The following is a 14,763-nucleotide window of genomic DNA, read 5'->3' on the forward strand; positions in this document are numbered from 1 at the left end:
GTACTCTTATTGTATGTATAAGTATAGCACTTTTTATGCCAATACCTTGGAATTTGTTTGCTATAAAAAGTATTCCATATGTGATTCTTCACAGATTGGGTATTTCAGCTCATTGCAATTCCTTTTTACAAATAGTTCCAATATTTTGAATCTGTAGAGGCTGTCACCAATTGAAGCTATGAAAGGCCCTCCATTGTTTGGAATTTGGTAATTTTGCACTTCTCGTTCTTGATGTGAAACATATGACAACAATTTTGGCAATTATATTTTGGTAGATTTGAAATGCTTGGCATGTGTCAGGATAGCTAAACAGACCGTGTTACTCTAGAATAGGTTTAAGTGATTACATATTGTGTATGCCTAGTTTTCTTTTATCATCACTTTTCACTATCTGCATATAAGTTTTAATAACTTGTGGCAGTTGTGTACTTATAGCTTGTTTTTGCAGTTAGATATATTTACTTTGAGGAGAACGAGTCAGAAGGCATTAGACAAATATATAGCATACTTCAAGACTGACCACACATCTTTCCAGATGGTTTGAGGTTTCTTTTTACTACATTTCTTTTCTTGTATAAAATATAATTATAGCCTATTATTAAGTCAGCAGGAAAATTAAGTAACTTAAGTTTAGGAGGCCTTGAAGACCTAAATATTATTGTTGAAGTTAATAGTTCATGTGTAACTGTGCACAAATAAATTGAGTATACATAAAATTGATATTTAACTATCATATTGTTACATATCTACATTTATGGCCTGCTCACCTACCACAGATATTCTAAAACAGAAAATAAAGCGACAAAAGTGACACCTCTCCCAAACCATTGCTCTATAATTGGCCACAGGGCTGGGAACTCCAAGAAGGAGATCCTATGTTCCCAGAATGCAACAGAAATATAAAAAGCCTGTAAGTAAAGAGTAAACATTATAAAACCAGAGACATTGGTAAAGGGTTGGATTACCGTCAAAAGCTGTCTCTGGATCCTATTATTTCACTATGTACCACAATAGCTAGTACTGTGATCCTGAATCCCCATTCAAGTGACCCTCTCTACTTAGTAATCAGGTGTGTGTGTTTTATGTTTGAGTACAGTTTCCTACATGGCCTAGTCTCCCCCTGCATGCAATCTAAATTGTAGGTTATTTTTTTACATTAACTGGTATCATTGTGTGTGCAAATGTAAGACTTTGCTAGGGATATTCAGTTGTAAGGCTGGAATTGATGTAAATGGTTATGTTTTCTGTAAAACATATATATCCTTTAGTTATATTCTTCATTTCGGCAGTACTAGCAATTTCTAGGTTGCAGGTAATTTAAAAATGTCCAGCTTCAACAATTTTTGGTGACAAGAGTACTGAATATTTATTGCTGACCATAGCCTCACCTATGAGTATTTGATAATATCATTTTTTCTCAGCCCACTTTTAGCATGTAAGACTGTGGGTAATTAGAGATATGAGATGATGGCCAACTGTTCATGCACAATCCAACTGTCAAATATGAGTATTGTACCTATGGAGGAGAGAGAATTGCTCTTCAGAAATCTCCGGGACTTACCTAGTCAATAGCAATTAGATTGGAAAACTTAAGCTGATCAATTGACTCCACTTCCCCCTCCTCCCACAGATGGCTGGGGCTGAAGATTATTGCCCTCAGAGTCTAGAGAAGTGATGTTTGGGCAGGACTATCAGACGTACAATCATTTATTGACCTGTTACCAAATGTAAATTCTGTAGACAAATTCATTTTTCTTTCAAAAAACGTAAAAAAACCAAACCAAATATACAAGGATATCAATAAATACAAAGTAGAACTAGGCTGGTCAATCAGCTCAATAAAAGAAAGAAGCAATTACTTAGTATAACAGTTAACAGATTGTAACGGGTAAAGAGAGCAAAAGTCTCACGGGAGACTGCAGACTCAAGGTAAAAACACAATACGGGAACATAAATATGAAGTAAAGCGGGGATAACTAGGGTACAGGAAGGTAAAAGGAGAAAGGGGCAAGGAAAGGGATAAAAGGAGAAGCATCAGAGGAGAAAGAAAAGGAAGAGAAAGAAAAAGAAAAAGAAAAAGAGTAGGGGGTCTATTCACTAAGCTGCCGTAGGCAGCCGAGTGACTAACCGACCCGAAGCAAAGTGAGCCGAACGCAGTAAAATAGAAAACGATTGGGCAGCAGTGACAGCTAGCTCCACCCAACTTTTTTTTCTATTGGACGGGCGGTTCTGCTGCCATCAGAATAAAAAATAAATACATTTTTTTTAAATCACCATAGGAATGCATACTTACCGCAATTTTCCTTTCCTGACGGCTCCATGTCGGCATACGAATGGGTATAGGCTCCGCCCCCCCATCTGATAGGACTAATAGCTCATAAATTTGAGCCTCCCCACAGCCAATATGTTACATAACTAGCAACTCCGACTGGTCAAGGCTGCTGGCTCAATACAGTAGTGCCGCATAAAGGTATGCACCGAGGACCATGTAGCTGTCTTGCAGACCACCTCCGGCGAGACACCGCTCATAGCTGCCCATGAAGTTGAAATACTCCTGGTCGAATGCGCTGTCGTATGCCCTGGAACCGCCAACCCCATAGCTCCATACGCTAGGGTAATCACTTTCACCATCCAGGTGGAGATAGTCCTACTGGGGGCCCGTAAGCCCTTCCTGGGTCCAGCAGGAATCACGAACAGGTGATCGGAATTCCGAAAAAACACCGTAGCATCCAGGTAGGATCGCAAGGAACTGCCAACATCCAGCCGAGCCAGCTGACCGTTCTCGCTGGCATCACAGAAGGGCAAAACAATCTCCTGATTGATATGAAAGCAGGAAGCGACTTTTGGAACGAATCCCAGCATCGGCACCAGCACAACCCGATCCGCCAGGAAGGTAATGAATGGTTCTTTGCTACCTAGTGTAGCAATTTCGGATACCCTAATGGCCGAGGAGATAGCTACCAAAAAGACGGTTTTCAACGTCAGTTTCCAGAGAGACAAGTCCGCATTGAATTCCGCAGAGGCCAGAAAATCGAGGACCAAGGGAAGGTCCCATTTAGGGAATAATGGCTTTCTCGGAGGCTGGACTCTCAGAACTGCCTTGAAAAATGTCACCACCAGAGGGTCCGTAGCCCACCGGACGCCCGTGAAGGCAGATATGGCCAAAACGTGACCCTTCAAAGTCCTAAGGCTCAGATGTAGATCGAGGCCCTTCTGCAAGAAATCCAAGACATGGCACACCCGGGGAGATTCTGGTGAAAACCGGTGAAGGGCTGAAAAGTCCACAAATCTTACCCAAACGTTGTTGTAGGTACGGTTGGTGGAGACCTTCCTTGCGTGCAACAGGGTATCCACTACGGCTTCTGAGCACCCCAGACCCCTCATCTGCCGCCTTTCAAGGTCCATGCCATCAGGCAGAGTTTTGCGGGAGCAGGGTGGAGAAGCGGACCCTGGGTCAGCAAGTCTTTCGACACCGGAATCGGGAAGGGGTCTCCCACCGCGAGTTGCCGCAGGAGAGGATACCAGGGGCGTTTCAGCCAAATGGGAAGCACTGCCAGAATCGTGACTCGTTCCCCACAGAGTATCTTCAAGAAGGCGAGGATGAGCGGGATGGGTGGAAAGGCGTATGCCGTCCGAAAATTCCACTCCGATGTGAGTGCATCTGTCGTCACTGATTGGGGACACGGAAACCTGGACACAAACTTCGGGAGTTTGGTATTCTCCAGAGTCGCAAACATATCCACCTGGGGAAGAAAAGCCCACCTCGTCAAACTCTGGAAGGTTGGTCGTGATAGGGACCACTCGTTGTTGTCTAGGCGAGTCCTGGAGAGGTAATCCACCTGAAGGTTGAGACGGCCTGGCACATACATGGCGGTGAGATTCAAGAGATTGGACTGTGCCCATGACATAATCGGTGCAACTTCCGATAGAAGCCCCAGACTGCGATTCCCCCCTTGCCTCCTCACGTAAGCCACCGCCGTGACATTGTCCATCTTCAGAAGGAGCGAGTGGGACCGGATGTGAGTCTGGAAGGCCAAGAGGGCCTGGAAGGCTGCCCTCAGCTCCAGTACATTGGAGACCATGCCCTTCAAGTGGGAGTGCTAATGTCCCTGAGCCGAAAGGCCCTGGCAAGTCGCCCCCCAGCCGGACTCGCTTGCGTCCGAGTAAATCACAATCCACTGGATTGGAAGCAGAGAATGACAAACGAGTAGATTGGGCTTGTGCAGCCACCATCGGAGACTCTCCCTCATCGATCGGCTGACCCGAATCGTCTGGTGCAGGAGCTCCGACCGTCACTGTGCTAGGAAACCCGATTGAAAAGGCCGGGACCTCCATTTGGCCCATCGCACCATAGGAATGGTCGCAACCATCGTGCCGACTATGCTGAGGCATTGGGCAGCAGTGAGGGATGCAGCTGAAGCGGCTGCCGACACCCTTTGAAAGATAACCGGCAGCTTCTCCGGAGGAAGCGATGCCGAAGCTCGTGTCGTATCTATTCGCGCCCCCAGATAGACTAAGTCCCGGGTAGGGCACAGATGGCTTTTGGCCACATTGATGATCCAACCGAATTCTTCGAGAGTGGACAGCACGCAAGAGTGATGAGTCAACAGAAGATCCCGATCCTGAGAGAGAAGTAGGATGTCGTCCAGATAATGGTGAATCCTGACGCCGTTCACTCTGAGAAAAGCCACCAGGGACAACAGGACTTTTGTGAACACCCTGGGAGAGGTGGGCAGCCCAAAGGGAAGGCACACAAACTGAAAGTGCAGACGTTCTATGGCAAAACGCAGGAATTGATGAAATTGAGGATGCACCGGCAAAAAATAGGCCATTGAGAGAAGCCAGTCCCCCGGCTGGACCACCTTTAGTATGGTCTGTAGAGACTCCATCTTGAAGTGCTCCTTCACAATGAATCTGTTCAGCAGGGTCAGATCTATCACGGGTCGCCACTCTCCGCTCTTCTTTCTTACTAGGAAGAGAGGAGAGTAGACACCCAGAAAGCGCTCCTGACAGGGAACCGCCACCACTGCTCCCTGGGAAATCAAAGTATTTACATAAATCCACAGGACATCGCGCCTGATTCTGCAGCCCGGCAACTGCGTCGGGACAAAAGATGGGCCAGGTCTTCGATGGAAGGTCCTTGAATGACCCCTCAATATTGTGTTCAACACCCACCGGTCGTCTATATGGTCCGCCCAGACCCGTCCGAACCTGGTCAATCTGGCTCCCACTTGGCAGACCTGGGCGGGCGATATTTCAAAAGGACTGCTGGCGATCCTGAGTAGAGGTAGAGGGACCCTTTTTGGCTTTAGTAAAAGTCGAAGAGACCCTCCAGGGCCTACGAAACTTACCCGGCTTATAGGATTTTGCCTCCCTGAAAGCCCCTTGGGCATTACCCCGGAAACGTGCATTTTTCTGTCGTAGGAGGCGCCTGTCTTGGGGAAGAAAGCCAGATTTTCCACCAGTTGCTTTCGAAATAGCCACGTCCAGCTTATCGCCAAAAAGAGAATGACCATTAAAGGGGATGCGGCACCACCCCTGTTTTGAGGTAGGGTCAGCCACCCAAGGTCTCAACCATAGGGCCCGCCGGCCGGTCACAGAAAGGAGCATCACCCTCGCAAGGGAGCGAACCACATCTATGGCTGCTTCTGCAACAAATGCGGATGCCAGCTTGACGTTCCTGAGGGACTCCAGAATCTCAGGTTTACCAAGATCATTGGTGACGGCGGACTCAGTGTTGTCAGCCCAAACCTCCAGAGCTTTAGAGGTTGTTGCCAAGGCAAAAGCCGGTTTACAGCCAGAGCCAGCCGTTGAAAAGACCTTTTAAGGTCAAAAGGTCAAAGTCTATGCGGCGATCCAGGACATCCCTGAAGGACACTGCGTCATCCAGGGGCAAGGTCACATGTCTTGCCAACCGCATCACTGCCGCATCGACAACCGGGGCTACCTCCATGTCTTTGAAATCCTCCCCTATGAAAGGATATAATTTCGTGAAGCGGTTACGGAAGGAAGACTTCCTGTCCCTCTGACTCCATTCGTCAGCAATCATCTCCTTAAGTTCTGTCAGGAAGGGAAAGCTGAGCGCTTCCTTCTTCAGATGCTTGAAGAGTCGTCTTTTCTTATCTGGTTCGCGGGCCTCATCCTCCCACAGCAAGGCCTGCCGCACGGCCTTCACGAAGGGCTGGACCAGGGTAGAGTCAAACCCATCAGCTACATCTACCTCAGAACCAGAGGCCTCAACTTCAGAGCCCGAATTAGGGCCTTCATCCCGGGACACCCCTGTCGGCTCAGCCTGACGACTAACTTGGTGGGAGGGAACCGCTTGTGACCCTGAGGTGGACTGGGTACAGGCCACAAACTCCCTGAGTTAGTCCTGAAAAACTTGCTTCATCAGGGTCACGACCTGCAGGTTGTCTGCTGACCTGTCCCTTGTCGACTCACGGAAACAGACCTCGCACGCCGTTTTGTCAGGCAAGGCGGGATTACTGCACGACCAGCATTGATCAGGGTGAGGCTGAGGAAATCGACTACGCCCAGGCTGGGCACGATGTTCCACCGAAGGTGACACATGATGTCGTCTGCCATCACCGCGAGCGGCCCGCCGATCTCAGGAGGGCGACTTGTATCTTGAAGACGAAGACGAAATATCCCTTGCTCTTCGTGAACGTGAATGATCCCTGTGGGACCTGGATGGACTGAAAAAAAGATAGTCCCCTGTCAATGATCCAATGTGTGAAAAAAGACAACGTACGCTAGGCGGACAGCCGCTTACCTTCTTTGTGAATGCTGGTCTGACACTGGGGTTGGCTTGTCGTTGGGCATAATGGAGCATGTGGCTACAGGTACCAAGCAAAACACAGAGCAGCAATCAATCATTTGCAAAGGCACACATAAGAAAAGCAGCAAAAAGTAACAGGGATCCTACCTGCAACAGCCAGAGATCAGCCACAGAGCAGCTAGAGATGCGTAGCAAGGCAGAGCACTGCCAGAGCGAACACAGCACAGCCTTTCGTTTAAAATAAAAAATGACATAAAGCCGCCACACCCCCTACAGCGTCCGCCGTACTGCGCATGTGCCGCTAACGGGATCAAAGCGAGGCGTGGAACGCATCTATGCGTTCCACACCACGGACTCCGCCGCCGTGAACCCTGAACGCAGGCACAGCCATTGCCAGCCGCAGAGCCACTGCACAGGACAGCTCCAGCCCCCCCACGATATGTGAACCGGCTTTACCGGTCTAACATAGCCTCAGAGACCAGTAGAGAGGCTCCTCTGCAAATCCACCAGCGGATATGGAGAGAGGACAACACCCGGAAACCAGAAGAGGGGTGGACGGCCAAGGTTTTACCCCAGCCAGGTAAGCGACCGCCAACATCCTATCAGACTCCTACAGGAGGAAAAATAAGGAACATATTGGCTGGGGGGAGGCTCAAATTTATGAGCTATTAGTTCTATCAGATGGGGGGGGGCGGAGCCTATACCCACTCGTATGCCAACATGAAGCAGTCAGGGAAAGCGAGATTCCTATTGGCTATTTCACTTTGCAATAGCCAAACGCAAACTAGCTATTGCACCCGCCCTCTGCAGCTGTCAATCACCAGAGGGGGACCTGATGGAGAACTGCAGGTCCCCCTCTGCTGATTGATAGCAGCAGTGGGCGGGTGCAATAGCTAGTTTTCTTTTGACTATTGCAAATTGAAATAGCCAATAGGAATCTAGCTATGCATTCCCATGGTGATTTTTTTTTATTCTGACGACAACCAACGGCTCCGATGTCAGAAGAAAAAAACAGAGCAGGGAAAGGTTTACTCTGCTCGATCGAGCAGAGTAAACCTTTCTGGGAGAAAGTGTTTCTCTCCCGGGTGGCCCCGAGTCGTTTTAGACTCCCAGAGCGTCCGGGAGAGTAATGACAGATGGCATTCCTGGTTACCGGGTAACCAGGAGCACCATCTGTCATTACACATGGAGAACACGGAGAGTCCGCTCTCAGTGTGTAATGACAGCGTCCCTGGTTAGCTGGTAACCAGCGATGCTGATCTCTCTGAAAGTGGCCGGAGCCAGCCATGAGATGATGGCTGGCTCCGCCCATCTGTCAGAAGCAGGCTGTCGGCTGGCCAATGGCCAGCCATTCGGCCAGCTTTGGCTTTCACTACGTCTCAGTCGAGCTGAGGCATATGCCTTCGGCTCGACTGAGCCGCTCGGCCAACTTCGGGAGCTGTATGGGCTATAGTGAATAGCCCATACAGCAGCCCTTCGGTTTTATTGAACAGAAAGGGTCCTTGGGCCGAAGCTAGCCGAAGGATCAGCCGAAGCTAGTGAATAGACCCCTAGATGAGAGAAACGGGAAAAAGAAAAGTAGTGCTCGAAGATGTCAGGAATTTAAATGGACAATAAAATAGCCTCAGGTGCTCAGATGGACTTGTTTACAATATCTTTGGTTGCCAAATTATTAGAAAGTGTGTGTGCATATCATTGTGTATCACAGTAAGCTTTTTGTTGACCAAAAATGAATTGACTCTACATTTGACCTCATTGAAGTTAGGAGATGAAGATTTCCAAGCACGAGCTATGGCCATTTTCGTAGTAACAAAAATATGGAAGAATTTAGTTTCCTCTAGACGGGATAAGGTAGGGATGGGCTAAAGCAAACGTGCATGGCAAGGATCCCTGCATAGGTTAACATGGAGAATTGAGTGAATAAGAGTATAAACCCTTATCCACAATTTGGAGACATGAGGATACCTCCATACATGAAGCATAGTTCACAGGTGGAAGGATAAGTGGGAAAGCATTCTGTGAGGCAGGCTGGTGTGTAGTACCATCTAGGTACTAATATAGATAAATAGATAATATAGAAGAATATAGTAGTGAAATAAGGCCCGATGCATGAGGGTTGCCACAGCAAAAGTGCTGAAAAGGAGTTATGGCGAGAGGAGTGGCATTGTCTTTTAACAAAAAGTGAACAGAATGCCTAATTTGGAGATACCGTAAATGTGGCAAATTCATTTTTAACTGAGCAGCAGGGAAAAAGTACTTCATCATCTATACAAGAATAGACATATCAGAAAAGCTGAGATTTTCCCATCTATGACTACTTTTTATTCACTGTGTATTGATTACTTCTATTGACTGATCTTGTATGGTGACCCAGTAGGAAATTATTCAGTTTCATCTTGTTGGGATGCAAGTATTTAAAATAAAAACAAAATCTATAAAAAGCAAGATTCATATCCTGATTATTCAGAGTAGGCAGAATATGAAATTCTTTCTGAAGTATGGCATGCATTTCCCAGACACATTTTACTGAAACAGCTTTCTACATGCTGCAAGCCAACACATCCACTGAGATTTGTCAAAGTCCATTTTTTGTAATAACATCTGTTGTATGAAAGCATAATTGCATACAGTACTAAACTAAAGCAAAACATCATGTCTATTGTCTAATGCCTTTGAGCTTAACATGTAGAAATGTAATCAACTTTTGCAATGAACCCAATAATATCTTACAGACTAAAGATATGAAACAAAACACGAAAAACAAAAAGTTATGAGGAAAGAATAGTCATATTACCGAAGAAGGATAGATTTTTTTCCTTGCACATACCTGTACTGTACATCAGAGATTTCAATATAGCAACAAGTATACAATATTGGCTTGGTAAAGCTGGGCACACATCTTACAACCATCGCAAGACTTTTGTCTTGCGATGGTTGTAAGGTAATAAAAAAAACGTATGATCTGCCTATCTTGGACAGGCAGATCGTACTTGCGACAATCGCAAGCTGCTCCACTGAGGGGCGGGCTTCCGATGACCGCAATGCTAAACGGGCAGTGTGCGCTTGCGCACACCAGCCCGTGCGGCTTTTATCTTGCGAACATGCCACACACCCGCCGACAATCGTACGATTCTCGGCGGGTTTTCGAACATGTTCATAAGATAAAAGTTGTGCAACCTTACAGTAGGAGAGGTTGCATGCCTTCCACACACCTTGCGATAATCGTATGATCGCGGGATTTCCAGCGATTATTGTACGATTATCGCAAGGTGTGTGGGCACCTTAAGTCTATTTACATTCAAAAGTGATACTCCCAATCTAGTGTGTCCAAAATATTGCCTGCAACATATTAATGTTAAAACAAACCTGTGCTTTGCCCTTGCAGGGCAAAACAACAGGTTTACTTTAACGTCTGATCCTCAACAGCAGATAACATTCCTTCTCTCCCACACTGCACTATTTTGTCGGCTGGAGAGATAGAACTACCCATTACTTTTAGGTATGGAGAAGCTGGTGACTTACTTCATGTGACACTGCTGGTACTTGGCAATTGGCCCATTGGAGAGACAGTCTGCCCTATGTAACCTCCAACTAGATATATGACTTGAGCTTACACAAGGCTGTTTTTCCCCTCTCCCCATGACTGAGTGAAGCAGTCAGGGAACAAATTAGTAAGTATATGCTGTGTGAATGAAACATTGGAACTGAGTAAATTCAGAAAGGTCACTTAAAACTGAACTCTACAAATACACAAATTAATGCAGGACTCCCACTAGAGAGAATGTTGAGGCTACAAACACAGACAATCAGTGTTCATGCAACGATAAAACAGATTCAGTACTATATCATTAGTGCTGATGCTGTGAAGTCTCCATTCTAGAAGAGCTGACTGTGAGATGCACAGGAGTTTCTTTGGGATCATGCTGTCCATAGTCACAGATCTCCCTTTCTGCTCATCTGTGGATAGAATTATTGCCTTCAGAGTTTCTGGTCATCCTGACCAGCTCTCTTATATTAACCCTGTGTACCTGATACAGTCTTATAAGGGCCCTAACATTTATATAAAAGTTAAGTGGAAAAAAAATAAAAGTGGAAAAAAAATTTAAGTCACACATGAAAAAGAATAAAAAAAAATATTATATAAGTCCTGACCCATACATACACGCATGCAAACATGCATTGGGTGCTCATACGTGCTAAAACAACGATTGCGCCCATTACGCCGCATATGTTACATATCACCATGAACGTTGCAGTGACAGCAATAATTCTAGGGCCATCAATCACTGATAACACTAAACTGATGTAAAAGCTTTTAAAGCATTGCCTATGGTCAATTTTGGGCATGGTAGTTTTTTGCGATTTTGCGGGTTTTAAAGCTTGACATGTTTGGTGTCTATTTACCCGATGTGACCCTGTCTTTTATATTTTACCAAAAAATTGGGTAATAATAAATGTATTATAACATAATGTAAAAAAAACACTTTTTTTCTTAATATAGTAAAAAATTAAAACCGCAGTGGTGATTAAATACAGCCAAAAGAAAGCGCTATGTGTCACCAAAAAATGGTATCAAATTCATTTCAGTACCGCATTGCATGATGGAATAAATGTCAATACTGAAAAATGAAACATAATCCTCCTGTCCCATTGCACTCCTGACCGGACAAAAACCCAAATCCAACTGGGTGGGTGCGGTAGTGACAACGGATGCCTCCGTGAAATGTAGATAGATGAAAGTAGTCACTCGCACTCCTGTGGTGCGAGTGACTACTTTAATCTAAATACTGAAAAATGGCCTGGCCAGGAAGGGGGTGTAAACACCTGGTCTTCAAGTGGTTAAAGGGTGACACCCTCCCAATGCCGAGGGCACGTGGCCTGCTAAGACGTGGGAGGACACTCTATCACCCCCCCTTTCTTGCGCTGCCGGGCCTGTGCTCGGATCAAGGGTCTATTAGGAATTTTAGGGGACCCCACGTTTCCTCCCCATTTCCACACCAGACCTAAAGGGCCTGGTATGGTTTTTAGGGGAACCCCACACACTTATTATTTTATTTTTTAACTTGGGGGTCCCTCCTAACATTCCTACCAGACCTAAAGGGTCTGGTATCAATTGGGGGGGAACCTCACATTTTTTTTCTCTTCTGAAAAAAAAGTAATCTGTTTTCTTTTGTCTAATGTCACTTTGCTGCAATGCAAATTTGTCCAAGACGAATATTCATACAGCTCAGCCACTGAAAAGAGGAATAATCCTTTGTTTTTTCTGGGACAAGTGATGGGATGAGACATGTGAATATCTTCTGTTCTGCTTTACTGAGCTTTACTCTGCAGCTAGAAATCTGGTCAGGAGTCAGTTCTTGAAGAGTTAGTGTAGCGGGAAACAGCTTTTGGGAAACCAGCAATGGACTCCGGACACAGACTTCAGGAATACAAATCTTCTTTATTCTCTGCAGAGGACTCAGGTGACTACCGTCTCCAATTCCTGAGTGGCCCTTTAAGGGCGGTCACTACATATATATAACATCAATTACGTCACATTACATATTTCTAATACACATATTTCCTTTACAGCTCTAAGCCAATCAGCAAGCAGCATTTGCAATTCTACTAAATATGGTTCATATCCGTTATCAACTGTGGTCACCGCTTGTGACTACTATTGTCACAGTCTTCTGACAAGGAGGAGGGGGTCAGTCACAAGATAGTTACTGTCATCAGCATTTTTAGTTATTTTGGGAAACCAGCAATGGACTCCGGACACAGACTTCAGGAATACAAATCTTCTTTATTCTCTGCAGAGGACTCAGGTGACTACCGTCTCCAATTCCTGAGTGGCCCTTTAAGGGCGGTCACTACATATATATAACATCAATTACGTCACATTACATATTTCTAATACACATATTTCCTTTACAGCTCTAAGCCAATCAGCAAGCAGCATTTGCAATTCTACTAAATATGGTTCATATCCGTTATCAACTGTGGTCACCGCTTGTGACTACTATTGTCACAGTCTTCTGACAAGGAGGAGGGGGTCAGTCACAAGATAGTTACTGTCATCAGCATTTTTAGTTGCAAAATTACATTCTAGGACAAAAGTCAGATGGCATATTACATACTGCTGTTCTCTTTTGCATGTGTGGTTGAAATGCAAGAAGGAGCGAGGGGGTCAAAGGCCTCATTATATGTAAATACAATAAAACATGAATTATTTAAATATATTTAGCAATCTTATCTATCTGCTGCCACATTAGGAAATAGTGAAGAATTGATATGGGGATGGCACTTTGAAAAGAAAAACTAATCAAGCTGGATGACATGGCATTTTCTAGATGGGTACAGTTCAAATTGAAATACAGTCTTAATGAGATTCACAGAAATGCAGCATAAAGTAAGATAGGGCAAAATATCACTGGCCATGCTGCAGTGTTTCCCTTTTAAATTGCTGTATGTCTATTCCCTTTTAAGACGTGATAGCATCTTCAGCTGAGCATGCCTAGAGCACACACAGCATTGGGATACAGACAGGAAATCTATGCAGGCAACCTGATGATGTAAAACGTACAGAATGCAGCTCTGTTTATCATGGGTAAGATTAGAACAAATATTTAAGCTAAACAGGGAATAATAGTATTTAAAATAGGGACACAGTCCTATTTTCTGTACTGTGTCAACATTTTGTCTGTAAAAGCTGTAGAGAAACATTTCAAGTTACAAATGAAGGAAACATAATTAATGTTATTTGCACGTTTATTTAATATGGCATCAGAGCCCTGGACATATTTGCAGAAGGTATACAGGATCATTTAGGGATGTAGATAAAAGAGGACTACCAGATGCTGAGCTGGAAAATGACGCAGTAAAATAGCAAGGTATCTTTTTTAGCAAGGGGATTTCTGGGAAGCAGTTAATTTTTCATATCAGATAGCAGATAAGCCTTAGTTGTGTTACTCACAGGTTCATCATATACTTATCATTTGTGATTGTTATAGCTGGGACATTTTTACCTGTGCCTTTAGCAAAACATTTTACAGCTGTTTCCTCTTAATCTATATATTATCTATCTATCTATCTATCTATCTATCTATCTATCTATCTATCTATCTATCTATCTATCTCTATCCAATCTCCTCATTTACCTTTCTGAACACCAAAATTTCAGCCGCAAAAACATATCGGTCACAAATGGCACATTGGGCATAATGCAGTGCATCCACTATTTCTCTCCTCCCCGCTGGGCGGTGCTCTGTGTCCCCTCTGAAACAGCGCAGTGTCCAGCAGGGAGGAGAGAAACTGTCACAAGCCGAGCGGTGCAGGGAGGAGAGCTCATCCTCCTTTGACACGCTCACATCGCTCTCCTCCCTGCACCGCCCTGCTCAGCCTCCTGTAACAGATCAGGAGAGCATTGTGTGGGCAGAGACAGCTGTCAGAAGTCGCTGGAGACCAAGCCAGCTGTGAGGGGGAGGCGTCATCTGTCAATTGAGACCAAGCTCTCCTCCCCGTACCACCCGCTCAGCCTCCTGTGACAGTGAGTCAGGATGGAGAGCCGTACAAGCAGTCAGCAATCAGTGATCGCTGAATGTTTGTAAATAACTGGACATAGTATGAGTTACTATGTACCAGTTATGGATGAATGGGAAAGGATCTACATTACTTCCTGTTCATTCATGATTGTGTACATATTAACTCATACTATGTCCACAATTTATGAATGAACAGAAACACTCATTACAGAAGATTCCTGTTCATTCAGTGCTGGGGCTGCAGAAAAAAAGATTGAGGACTCCGTGTCCTCAATCTCTTTTTCTATTATGAAAGGGAAATATCAGGGGTCTATTTAGACCCCTGATATTTCCCCCAAGCCCCCAACAGTGAAGCTAAAAAATAAATAAAGTATAAAAAAATTAAAAGTTTAGAAAAAAATTAAAATAAAATATTTTTTAAAAATGTATAAAGGTTGGAAAAAATAATTTTCGTCCTGACTT

General features: G+C 44.8%; 1 protein-coding gene across 1 annotated transcript in view; it reads left to right on the forward strand.

Annotated features, from left to right (window-relative positions):
• The first annotated feature begins 13,264 nt into the window (after positions 1 to 13,264).
• Positions 13,265 to 14,763, forward strand: part of HMGCLL1 (3-hydroxymethyl-3-methylglutaryl-CoA lyase like 1) — a 51,760-nt gene continuing 50,261 nt past the window's right edge. The window contains exon 1 of the mRNA XM_018560552.1: positions 13,265 to 13,367. The gene's annotated coding sequence lies outside the window, so the exon portion shown is untranslated. The remainder of the gene's footprint in view (positions 13,368 to 14,763) is intronic.

Source organism: Nanorana parkeri, unplaced genomic scaffold (genome assembly GCF_000935625.1).
Source record: "Nanorana parkeri isolate BGI_ZX_2015 unplaced genomic scaffold, ASM93562v1 scaffold464, whole genome shotgun sequence".
Taxonomy (NCBI): domain Eukaryota; kingdom Metazoa; phylum Chordata; class Amphibia; order Anura; family Dicroglossidae; genus Nanorana; species Nanorana parkeri.